Below are 13,686 nucleotides of genomic sequence, written 5' to 3' on the forward strand. Positions count from 1 at the left end.
ACCATCCCTGACCTTGTCCATTGTGAAGTGGGAGAAGCTGTAGGGACCCTGAGGCCTCAGTGGGAGGATGATACCCCATCAAGTTGGTTCAGGAAGTCAAATTTCAGCCACTGGGCATAGTCAGAATCATTAAAATGATTTTTCAAATTAAGGTTCCTTTTTTTCCCCCTTTGGTCTTAGCCTGTTTGGGTGTCTGCAGGGATCCCAGCCATCCAAGTCTAGAGAGCAGCAGATGTGGAGGTTGGCCTGCAAGGACTCAGCACAGTTCTTATTTCTTTTCAGGAGGCAGCTGTAGGGAGGCTGAGGTATGGACCAGACAAGCAACGCAGGCATTCATGGCAATATTTGGGGAGAGGGAGAGAAAGTGGAGAAAAGACCGAACTGGTTGCTGTTCTGGGTGAGAAGAAATCCGACTAAATATGGTTCTCCCAGGATGGTAAGGTGTTGTCCGTGCTGTGAATACTGGCACCCAGAATGTTGCTCCCAACTAGGTGACAGGTGGGAAACAGGTTATGAAGGGTCTCAGATATAATTCCTGAGAGGGGTTCCGTGAGACCAAAGATAAAAGAGGGTATATCTCTTATGTGTGTTATAGCTTTAAGAATGCTGTAACTCAGGGATCTAGAAAGTCCCAAGTCAAGTAGAGGGACAGGTAGAGGGAGAGGCAAGTCTAATGAGAAGCAGAGAAGACAGTCTGGTGATCTGAGCAAGAGGCAAAGGGGAAGCTAATATTGGGCACGGAGTAGGTAGCTGCGGCGCTCTGGGAATACATGCCATCCAGTAATGGATGGGATGTGCACAGGGAGGCAGGTGACAAATATCTAACTCAGGGCATAGCTCAGGCTGTTGCTTCTGAGCTGCCTGAGGTTTGGTGGATGGTCAGGCCACTATAGAGGGACACAGACAGAGAGAAAGAATGGAACGAACAGTAGTCAGTTTAGGGCTGTTTTCTTCTGCTTAAAGACTAATTTCTTCGGTCTAAAGATAGGATTGAGACATGTTCTTTTTTTCCTCTAGACAAGTGGTCCTGTGCAGGCTGACTGATGCTTTGCTCCCCCCCCCCTTTAAATAAGAATCTCTAGGGATGGGACCCAGCATCCATGGCTTTCAAAGGCTCCCCAGGTGATTTTAAGGTTCTAACGAGAACCATCGTCCTATGTCCTCACTCTGATTCCAGTGGCCTCCGTTCTTCCTACTGGATTTCTGTTTTGTGAATACCCTCCCTGTAGTATCGGGGTTTTTAAATAGTCCAGAAAAGATGACTAGAACACAAGTTCCACGTCAGAAGAGTGGCATAGATGAGATTCTCCAGATGGGTTCTTTGCCCATGCAAGACCTGTCTCAAGCTGACTCCCGGCTCTCTCCAGTCTTCCGGCTTGTTCCCGCCTCTCTTCAGCTTTGGCATCCCGTCTCATGCTTCTCTGCTCTCAACACAACACTTCCTAGTTTGTAGCTGAGCTCCTCTTCTCAGGCCCGTCCAATGGCTGGTCTCTTTGGCTTGGACCAACGATCCCGCTCTGGAGAACTGTCCCTGCAGGTCATGCTGATAGCACTAGCTATTGTCCAGGGCTATCCACCCCTCTGGGCCAAGCCCCAGACTTCAGCCATAGAGAAAATCCAGATCTTGCATTTCTAGAACAGGAATTGGTGGATCCTGCAAAGTGCCATTTCCTTCCAACAAGCTGGCAGAGTAAGCAGTGGTTTGCTTGCCAAATGGTAGCAAGGAGGGCCTGGCAGTGGCACTCTGCCCATGCATCATTGAAAATTGACTCTCCTGTTCTCTTTGGAATTTGATCCAATGAACTCAGATGAGCTTTTGGCAATGACCCGCTCAGATCCCTGAGCAGGATACGGCAAGACTTGTGGATTATTCATTCACTGAGTACCTGCCATGTGCCAAATACTATGCTATATGCTGAGTGCACTGGTGACTAAAGCAGATATGGTCCCTGGAGTCTATGAATCTTATTAGATAATAATTGAAAATAAGAACAATACACAGGAAAACTGTGTACTGGAGCAGAGTGAGGGTGGAACTGAAATGCCTGAACACACAGTGCTTTTCAAACGTAGCATTTCACCCAGCAAACAACCACCCTGACCTTCTAAGAGGCACTAGGCCACACAATTAAATTCTCTAAACAATAGGCTAGTGCAAATGGAGCTATTCCTTAAACCCAACTGTTGACACAGTAGCTACAAAACCGTTCAGAAAGAATCCCTGCTATTCACAACTGTCTATCGAACAGATGTTCAAAAGCATTTGTCTCTCACAGCCAGGATTTGTGAAGAGGAGGGAGCAGGTTGGAATGTCTGAGCATGGCACACGTCGTCTGCGCCCAGAGGCCGCTGCTCCTCAGCTCGCCTCTCAGAACACTAATGATTTTTAGAGGCATAATAAGGAGGGTTTGCATTGAATTATTAAACAATGGGCATTGAAGATATGTTTTTTTTGACCTCTTTACCTCTGGCTTTTACCACTCAGTGTTTTCTTGCACAGAGGCAAAGATTTCTAGAACAGCGAAACAGATGATGTCTTCCTGCATTAAAAACGCCTGCATTTTAAAACCCCCGTGATAAACTTGAAAACATCATATGCCCTTCTTTCATTTTCTGAAATTCGTCGTAAGTATCAGGGAGAACAAAAGCACACTAGAACAAAGCCCTGCTTTGTTTCCAAACCAGGCTCATAACCGGGCCTCCTTGAGATGCTGGTGGGGGTGCACGTGGGGCGCTGAACTCCCTCCCCCTACCTCCAGTTCCTAAGAATCATTGTTCTAAATGGTACTACGAACATTTGCCATCTTCATTTGTGGGTAACATTCCATTAGCATTTTCAGATGTAAATGTTTTCTCTGCGACATAAAAGAGGAGATGCGACTAGGAAAATAATGTGACCGGCTTTGAACAAATAAACAAGAATATGTACAACCAAATGAGCATTGTGTTTTTGAAATGGCCCTTCATAGGTCAAAACATGTTTCTTAAGGCTGATGCCATTGCTCAAGAAAAACTGCAGTGCTCATTTAGGCGTAGCACAGGGCAAAAAGCATGGGCTTTGGAGGCAGGTGACCTAGCTGCAAATTAAGTTCTGTCACTTTTTAACTGTGGGACCTTGGCCTAGTTGGTTAACCTCTCTCTGAGCCTCAGTTTCCTCATTGGTTAAAGGAGAACAAGACAAGGGAAAAAAATGTATGGAAAGTGTCTGCAGCACACCCCAGATAGCCCAATAATTATTAATATCATAATTATCACTAACGACATGTTCTTTTGAATTGCATCAAAAGATCTTGGAGTGTGATTTTTTTTTTTTTTTTTTTAAATTCCAAGTCTTTAAAGTCAAATTAGGAGAATAAAAGTGGATAATAAATGGCTGGAAATTCTAGTTTTGGTGGGGAAAAAATAATCGTTGCTATAGTCACAAGCTTAAATTTTTATGTGGCTCATTAAGTGACTCTGAAGTCAACTCCAAAAGATGTTTCTAAAATGCTCAGAAAGACCACATACGCCTTAGAATTGTGCATGGGCTCCCTGGGTGACCGCTTTGAAGTGGGTACAACTCCTTTGAATGTTTAAGTAAGTTGTGTGGTGTTAAAGAAATTCTCTTTGCTTTATAGTCACACCACATAGCTGAACCCTGTAAAAAAGGGCTTAAATATTGCCAATCTGCCTTGTTATTTCCTCTGTCCTGATGTACATTTTCCTTTTTTAAACTGTGGTGTGTAGTAACCAGTCCCCCCCCCCCCCCCTTTTCTAATGTTCTCCCTTTTATTTCTGAACCTTTGTAACTGTAAAGGGATATGAGACCCAGTCCCTGCTACCAAAAGCTCCTGTCATCATGCCACAATTTCAGGAGGCTTTCAGGTTTCCATTTTCCTTGTCTCACTCCAGATGCCTGGCATACGCGATAGCAGCAAAAACAAAATCTGTTGCATTTTTGGAACGTTATTAATGCATAAGCAGCCCAGAGATTGTGACAACTAAGACACACACACACACACACACACACACACACACACACACACACACACTTATTTATTTATTTATTTTTTTATCCAGAGAGCAAGGAGCAAAATTGTGCCTGAAAAACTTTATCTAGAAGAGTCGCCCAAATACATTCTAATCCACTACTTTCCCTCTGCTTACCATCCCCCCCCAGCCAGTCTCTATTTCCCGATAGGAAACCCATTTTAGGTGTTAGACAATGCTATTACACAATAGAAGTATAAATCCAACGTTTGTCTATAATTTAAATGGCACTGCAGAACTCCACCCTTCCTCCCATGAATAACGTCAGAAAGGGAGTTAGGGAGGGGCTAAAGCAGCTGTTAGTGTCTCTGAGTGGCTTTTGAAATTGCTTTCCCCCCAGGGTCTCCAAGGGTTTTTAGATATGAAGGTGTTCATCCAACTGAGAAAATGTTATGTCTATAAGCAATTTAAGATTTGGCGTGTCTGGCAATTCACATTTTTTTAAAAAACAGATGAGAAAATGCAGCACTAAATGTGAATCTGTGTGCTATGTAAGGGAACCTTTGAACTGTCATCTGGAAGCCTTCAGCAGGGAAGCTCTTGAGGGTGTTGGATTATAAAAAAATCATTCTTTCATTTCTGGGACTGGAGGACCTCTCTCTGGGCATGACAAATGCAAGATCACAAGTGAAGGTGCTTTGAGCTAATGGAAGAAAGATTTATCTTTAACACAGACAATTCTACTTCTCTAATAAAATCATATTGTGCCTCTTTTCATTACATGGTCCTCTCCGCCCTTCCCCTTCCCTAGGTGGATGGGATTCACCTCCTATAGTCAGTGTGGTTGGCAGGGCTGTCTGGATTTAGCTGGCATGGTCAGGAGATTGCTTCCAGGGGAATTGAGCAAATAAGTAAGCATATTGAGAATAATGGGAACCAGGTCTCCCTCTCGCTGTTGGACAGGTCTGTATTTGAGCTACAAATACAGAAAGGAAGAAGGCTAGAACAAACTCTGTGGTGCTTGGTTGGAATTGAACACCTGGTTTTTATGTAAATAGATAAATTAGATTTATGTGTATTTATGTGTGTATATGTATAAATATCCTGGGGGTGCCAAAAAATGTATACAAGCAGACACATTGGTCAACAGTGCTCAAGCAGTAGTTTCACGTAATCAGAAGTGTCTAGACACTGATGGTAACCACTATTGAGCACCTCTTGTAATTGCAGAAGTCAAACATGACTTGGATTCATCTTTTGTTATTGATATATATTGAGTATTACAATTTTAATACATTTTTCCTTTCTTAAAATCTGTATACATTTTTTGGCACCCTCTGCATACTTACGTAAATAAATATATATATATATATATATATATATATATATATATATATATATGCATACATATATGCATATATATGCATATAATATCCATATCTTTCTATCTATCTATATCTATTTTTCTGTCTGTGTAATTTTCTAGCTCTATTTGCACAGAGTGTCTGGAAATAAAGACCGTTAAGTAGCAATGAGCATACCTAGTATCCACACCTTAGCTACTAAATATCATTCTCCATTAAAAGAAACCAGCAGACCTTCAAGAAATGACTGATCCCAGGGTGTGATAGGCTGAAAAATGGCCCACCACCGAGGGGTGCCTACATCCTAATCCCTAGGACCCATAAATGTTACCTTATTTGGAAACAGGATCTTTGAAGATGTGATTAAGTTTCTTCTCAAAATAAGATTATTGGGGTGGGTCCTAAATGCTGTCACAAGTGTCCTTATAAGAGAGAGGCAGAGATTATAGGCAGAAGAAAAGACAATATGACCACAGAGGCAGAGACTGGAGTGATGTGGCCACCAGTCAAGGAATGCTGGCAGCCACTTCCAAAAGTCAGAAGAGACAAGAGGGGTGGCCAGTTGGCTCAGTTGGTTAGAGCGCAGTGCTCGTAACACCAAGGTTGCTGGTTTGAGTCCCACGCGGGCCAGTGAGCTACGCCCTCTAGATTGAAAACAACGACTTGACTTGGAGCTGCTGGGTCCTGGAAAAACACACTGTTCCCCAATATTCCCCAATAAAATGTTTGTTTTTTTTTAAAAAAGAAGAGACAAGAAATGGATTTTCCCCTAAAGCCTCCAGAGGGAGTCCCGCTGGCATCTAGATTTCAGCCCAATGATAATGACTTCAGATTTCTGGCCTTCAAATTTGTGAGAGAATAAATTTCTGTTGTATTAAGCCACAAAGTCTATGATAATTTGTTATAGCAGCCATAGGAACTGATACATGAGGCCAGAGTGGTGAATGGACGCAGAATATTTTCTTGTGCCAGAAAGTGAGGTAACGCTCAGGAATGATAAAGTCGTGTCATAAGGACCCAGCTTGAAAGGGCCTCCATTGGCCAAATTGAGGGCAATTAAGGATCAAAATAAATCAAAATTAAAAATCAAAATAAATGGCGAGACTAATTATTGCAACCCACTACAAATAAAAGAGGAATCCATGAGTCTAAGATGATATAAATAAACAAGAGAACACTCTACCTCATAGTATAATGCCAACTAATAAATAAAGAAAGAATGATAAAATTAGAAATTTGTTTGGCAACCGTTGCAATAAAAATTGATTTAGGCAAGAATCATCAAGGGGTGATAAAACTAGTTGATGAAAATTTGTTGAGAAACAGAAAATGTACATCATTTCATAGTATACTATGAGTGCACGGCAGAAAGTTCGTGAACTTCATCATCTGACCTTCGTATACTGATTAATTTCTTATGAATAAGTACAAAATGAGTACTAATTAACTCTACTGTAGAGACATTTGGCAAATGCCAGCTTAAGTGAGGAAATTTAACGGCACCAGTAATGGGACATCACGTACTCTGATATGATACACTGAGAAGAGCAAAGCATTACTCTGCGGTAGCCCTGCCAAAAATGCATGACCAAAAGCCAATTATAAGGCAATATCAGACATACCCAAGTTAAGAAACGTTCTGCATAATAACTGGAGGTACTGTCTGCAAATGTCAAAGATAAGGAAAAGCTGAGGAATCATTGCAAAGTAAAAGAGGCCAAAGAGATGTGTCAATTCAATGTAAGGCATAATCTTGGATGGGATTCTAGACCCATAAAGGATATTGTTGGGACAGATGGTAAAATTTGAATATTGTTTGTGGATTAGATGGTAACACTGTACCAATGTTTGTACTGTAGTTATGTTGGAGAATGTCCTTGTTTTTAGGAAATGCATATTAAAGCATTAAGGGATAGTGGGGTGTTATGTCTTTAACTGTTTCTCAAATTGTTCAGAAAAAAATTAAAAAATAAAGCATGTAAATACCCAAAGAGAATAAAAGACAAATGCGGTACAATGTTAACAATTGGGGAACCTGGGTGAAGGGTATATAGGAGTTCTTTATAGAGTTCTTGCAACATTTCTGTAAGTTTGAAATTATTTCTAAAGAGAAAAAAGTCATTATTCTTCCATGGTCACCTTATCACTTCCACTCAGAGACTATGGAATGCCCACAGCATTATTTGCAAAAGTGAAAGGGCATTGGCGGGAAAAGGAAAGGCAGGAGACCTGGTTCTGCCCCTTTTGGTGTCACTTCTGAACCTCAGTGGCCTCAGCTTTGTCATTCTCTGTCTTTCTATGCCTAAGGCATTGGTTTCCCCAGTTGGTTTGCTTCTGATTTAAAAGGGACAACCCATGGCACAGTTAAAAATCATTGCCTCGGAACAGGGAGCAGCTGTTAAGAGGCATCAAATCCTATTTCTTTTTGCAGGGTAAAATGTTTTAAAATTAGATTGTGGCGATGGTTGACTAACCCTGTGAAAATAATGAAAAACATTGAATTGTGTTCATTTTGGCTGAATTCTATGATATGGGAATTATATCTCAATAAAGCTGTTAAAATCATCGCTCCTGATTTCCTCATCGCCCACTCAACTGTAAATCTTTGTGGTGAGAATAGGATGTCTGTGACAGAATGGCAATGGCTTAATATCTGGATGAGTAGGAAAGACTTAGCCCTATTCCAGAGGCAGGAAAGAAAAGAAAACACAGTAAAGGAACCTTTTAGAAGGGACAGAGGAAAGAGTAAGAAGGACCCTCAAGTGCCTGCCGTCCAGGCTCTGTTGTCATCCTCTGCTCCTCACACTCTGTACACAGCCCCTGTGTGATGAGATCCATGTTTGTGGCTTCAACTCTCTCCCCAGGTTGGTGCCTCTTTGTGTGATTTAGGATTAGGTTGTGCTGCAAGTGAGGGAAGCTAAAATACCGCTAGTTTAAAAGCGTAAACAAAAGGGAAGTTTTGGATTCATTTCTTTCTTACATAAAAGTCTGAGTAAATAGTCCAGACCTGTAATGAAGCTGCGTGATAACAAAGCCCCAGGCTCTGGGCCTCTCTTTACAGCCTTACAGGCTGAGTGTCACGCAGCTCCAGGAAGTGTGATCCACATGTGCAGCATGAACGGTCCCTTCCGGAGGAGGGCAAAGTGATGGCCTTGCCCAGGACCCTCCTCTCTCATTGTTCTTCCCTAAGTGGTCTCAACCGTCATGTCCAAGACGGCAGCATCTATCTTCTAGGCAGGAAAATGGAGGAAGGGACAGAAGCAGAAGGAAGGACCCAGGGTTTACATCAGCTGAACCTAAAGTCAGGCTTTCTGAATTTCTCACATGAAGCGTGACTTATATTTCATTGTCTAGATCTTAGTCGTATGACCATACCCAGTTACAAAAGACACTGGGAAATGCAGTTTTTATTCTAAGTGCCACGCAATCAGAAAAAAGAAAAAGAAGAAGAATGGGGCAGAATTCTAGTACTGAAGAATAAGAAGCAATAAAAATAGGTAACGACTAGAATAACCAGCAGTCATGGTCATGCTTTCCAACCCATACTTTTAGTCCAGATCCATATAACTAATTGTCTCCTGGACATTTCTACCCAGATGACCCACAGACAATAAATCCGAACGTGCCCTCCATGGAAAGCACTAGGTTTACCCACCCTCCTCCCGGCTCAGATCTGCTCCTTCTCATGTGATTTCCATTTCTGTGAATGGCAATATCATCCACCTAGTTGCACGTGAATCATCTTAGACACTTTCATTTCCTTCACTGCCTGCCCTCTCCTCCTGCCCTGCAAGCTCTCCCTCCTAAAAGGCTCTTACATCCATCTCCTTCTCCCCATTGCCGTTACCTTAGCTCAGACTCTCTCTTTTTTTTTTTTTTTTTTATGGTGTGAGTTATCATAAGGATCTCACATTAAACTCAGTTCCTCCAGGCTGCATCCCTACAGTCCTTTCCCCACATTGCACCCAGAGTGCTCTTTCTAAACATCAACGTAGTTTTGCCCCACCCCTCCATAAAACTTTCCAGCTATTGCCCATAGCTTTGGTGATAAAGTTCACTTTATTTAAGCCTGGCTCCCAAGGCTCTTCCTGATCTGGCCTCTCCTGCCACGCCCCTCTGCTGCCTCTCCCCCACACACACCTTTGCTTCAGTTGTGCTAAACTATCTGTGGTTCCCTGAAAGTCTGCGATTTCACACCACCCTGCCTTTGCACACAGGGCTCACTCTGGAATGACCTTCCCATTTTTGTCTACACAACTCCTATTTCTTCAAAACTCAGCTCGAACATTGCTTCTCCCAGGAAGTGTTCCTAGGTTCTCCAATCTGGTTTAGAAGTTCTTCTGCTTGCTTCCATAATGCACCAACCATAATTATCTCCATATTCATTTATTTGTATATCTTTCGCACTAGAGTGTAAGCTCTTCAAGGGATGCGATCTTGTCTCTTTTGCTTTTACATCCTTAGGGATGTAATATTTATCACTCAATAAATATTTGTTGAGTGAACAAATATGCCAGGCTCCCTCTTACACATGTTTCTGTATAGTATTTAATTTTCATGAAGATCTTGTGAGACATATTCATTTTACAAATGGGGAAACTGAGGCTCAGGAGAATTGTACGAAATGTCAAGGGCCAAGGGCTAGTTAGAAGTGCACATGGAGATTAAATCCGATGTTCTTGCCTCCCTGTGTTCCCATTTAAACAAATCACATTTGTGGCTGTGATGAATTGAAATATGGAAGCACCCACCTTGGAGTGAGTTAACCTCCATCCTGAGTCCAAAATGGGTATTTCTTCTCTTTCCTCAAAATCCTGAGTCCTTGAACACAATTCTAGGGTATTTACAAAACAGAGTCTAGGGATTCAGTTTCTTTGTCTCCTCCTGGGAAAATGCCTTTATTACGCTTTCCTCTCCAGCAGTAGAGTCTGTGTTTCTTTACCCTTCCACTCGTGCAGTGATTATTTATTAAACACTCACTCTGTGTTAACGTTGGCCTCGTATACCCGCAAACATGCAGAAACAAAGACGTTTCAGTCATTATCAGAATCTTTTCATCTTTTCAGTGGAGTCACCAAGATTCAGCATTGTCCAAGGATACAGTTACAAATGAAGAACAAGCAACAGAGCTGTACTGTATGTTCAAGGTTGCATGTAATTATTGTTCCTCCTTAAGCTAGGCGTGGGCCATCCTTGTATCGGAAACAGGGTTCAGGCACAATAAATAATGTGCCCTTATCTCAGACGTACTCAGGCAGTTCAGCAAGTTGTTTACCACGTAGGTATTGCTTAGTCAGCAGTTTTCACACAATAATGATACCTTTAAATTCCCTCGATGCTCTAACCTCCTAAAATGTAAATAAGAAATCGAAACTGTGTGCTGCTTAAATGAATTCATTTGTGTGGCGAACAAAGCCATTTTTATATACTCCTGCAGTGTCCATTTGACTAGAAGCCAGAACATTTTACGCAAGCAGCAAAATCCATCTCCTGGAATTGATTCAGGTTTTGTCCGATGGGGAGGTAGGGTTAAAGAAAAAGAAAAGCACATGCTTATAATTGCAGTTGGAAGCAGTCCCAATTACCAGAGCACTTTTTTAAAGCTGCTCTTTCGGTTTCACCTTAAACTGTCTTGATGGAGCAGTCAAGTTTAGTAGGAACAAAGAAAAGCAGTGAAAGGAAACCTGGTTTTTATTTATTCATTTAACAAATATTGAGCACCCACTGCATTAGAAACTGGAAACATGAAAATTAGTCACACAAGAGTTCGTCCTTCAAGAGACTACAATACAGCAGGCAAGTTAACAGGCGTGTACACACACACACACACACACACACACACAATACACTTATACACACACTCATGCACGCATGCACACAACTGTATTATCCTCACTATTCAAACTCTTTATCGAAACTTTTGTTAACCAAACTCAGGAACTGAATAGATTCATATACATATTTAAGTAAATTCATCTCTATCCAAACTTTTATTACTCACTTTCCAAAAGTCAAGAACCTCAGGTAATCAGTATTTGAACTCACTATCCAAACAGTCGGTCTTTAAATTCAGGAAACTGATCAACGTGGCTAGCAGAACACTTAGTACTGTGTAAACATGATAAGGGCTATACGAGTGGCCCCAAGTGGCATGAAGCTTGGAGGAGTGTGAGATACCTTCCAATGGGGGTACAATTTCATGGAGAACATATTTTAACCGAGCCTTGAGGTATTGGTAGAACTTTTTATCTCCCACCTCGGTGCCATTGGGCAATCCTTTTATTTGTCCCTCCCCCCCCCCCCCCCCCAATCTCCCTGGACGTTCTTCTAAACCTTTCACCACTCTGATCAAGTTCGCTACCTCTATTCCACACATTCATTCACTCTCAGCAAATGCCCTCACTTCTTACTTCATAGAGAGAAGAGGGACTGGCAACTGTGAATGACTTTATTTTCCTGACCACATTCCCCTCTCCCTAATAAAAAACCAGCCCCCTTTCTACATTTCATCCATCCTTACTTCATTCCCATCTATGTCAAGGGAAGGAATCCCCTTTTGAAAACCAGAGTGACTTTTCATTTGTCGTTTGAATTCTATCCCTTCCCAAGTCTGTGAGTCTGTGATAAGCATCAACCATGTTTTTTTTTTCTTTTCTATCTGCCCTGCATTCCTTCCTTTCTAACTCCCCCTACCCCGTTCCACGTGCTCTGGGCTGTCAATAACGTGATTCTGCTTTCCCTACACGAGAGGGGGCACGACGCAAATAAGAACAGTTAAAATCTGTTTCAAGGATGGATAGGGGCACAGGAGGACAATTGGTTGAGTTCTTTTCTCTGGTGTTGCCAGCTATAAGACCGGTGTGAGCCTGGCCATCTTATATGGAGGGTGCCCGCCTAAGAACAAGGCTGAGGAGAGGCAAAAGATGCCAGGAAATACAAAGGCAGAGTACTGCTATGGATGAATATTTGTGTCTCCCCTGAAATTCATATGGTGAAGCCCTAACCCCCAATGTGATGCTATTTGGAAGTGGGGCCTTTGGGAGTTGGTTAAGTTTAGGTGAGGTCATAAGGGTATGTTCTCCGTGATGGGATTAGTGCCCTTATAAGAAGAGGAAGAGACCAGAGCTTCCCCCCACCCCTCCATGTGAGAATGTAGTAAGAAGGTGACCTTCTGCAAGCCAGGAAGAGGGCTCTTAGCAGAACCTGACCCTGCTGGCACCTGATCTCAGACTTCCCGGGCTCCAAAACAGTGAGAGATAAATGTCTGTTGTTTAAGCCACCCAGAATATGGTATTTTGTTATAGCAGCCTGAGCTGAGACAAGTACTGACAACACTGTTTTTAAATTTTTGGATTTTGCAGTTATGTGAGCCAAAAACTTTCCTTTTTGTTTAAGGTTGTTTGAATTGGGTTTCCGTTGTTTACCATCAAGAATTCTGATTAACGTGGTTTTCTTACTCCATCAGTCAATCGGCTCCTCTTCTCTCCAGCAACTTTGCTCTCTCCTGTCAAAACTTTCCTCAGCTATACACACGCTCCAGACTCCACCTGTTTAGAAACATTCTCTTTTGATGTTATAACTACTGCCTGCTCTCCCTGCTTTCCTTCATACCCACGGGCCAGGGTTGGTAGGTGACAAAGTTTTCACTAGTCTGTGGCAAAACGAAAAAATAAGCATAATGCAGAGAGTTTGTTTTAAGTTAGGTATACTGAGGTACAATTTAATACAATAAAATCCACCCTTTTTATATATATAGTTCTATGAGCATTGAGAAATGTAAACAGTTGAATAAATACCATTATTATGAAAATAAAGTATATTTTCATCACCTCCCCCCAAAAATTCTCTTTCCCCTTTAAAGTAAACCTCTCCTTCAGGCCCTGGCAAACACTGATGTAACTTCTGTCCCTATAGTTTTTTTCCCCCAGAATGTCATATAAATGCAATCATACAGTAGGTAGCCTTTTGTGTCTGGTTTCTTTTCATTAGTGTAATTATTTTGAGATTCATTCATGTTATTGTTGTTTCATTTTTTAATTGCTGAGTAATATTCCATTGTATAGTGATACCATAATTTGCTTATCCATTCATCAGTGATGGACATTTAGATTGTTTTCTGTTTTTGGCAATTGTGAATAAGCTCCTATAGACATTTGCATACAGGTCTCTGTATGAATGTACATTTTCACTTCTCTTGGGTAACTATCGAGGAGTAGGATTGCTGGGTTACTTGGGAAATGTATGCTTAATTTTAGAAAAAAACTGCCAAAATGTTTTCCAAAATGGCTGCACCATTTTGCGTTCCTACCCGCATGTATGAGAGTTCAAGTTACTCTACATTCTTGTTAGCACT

General features: G+C 41.7%; 1 long non-coding RNA gene across 1 annotated transcript in view; it reads left to right on the top strand.

Moving 5' to 3' along the window:
• The first annotated feature begins 286 nt into the window (after positions 1 to 286).
• LOC141569355 (uncharacterized) overlaps positions 287 to 13,686 on the top strand; it is a 46,897-nt gene continuing 33,497 nt past the window's right edge. Inside the window, exon 1 of the long non-coding RNA XR_012492897.2 lies at positions 287 to 436. This is a non-coding gene — a long non-coding RNA (uncharacterized LOC141569355). The remainder of the gene's footprint in view (positions 437 to 13,686) is intronic.

The sequence above is a fragment of the Rhinolophus sinicus genome, chromosome 11 (genome assembly GCF_057876585.1).
Source record: "Rhinolophus sinicus isolate RSI-liver-muscle chromosome 11, RSI-T2T, whole genome shotgun sequence".
Lineage (NCBI taxonomy): Eukaryota > Metazoa > Chordata > Mammalia > Chiroptera > Rhinolophidae > Rhinolophus > Rhinolophus sinicus.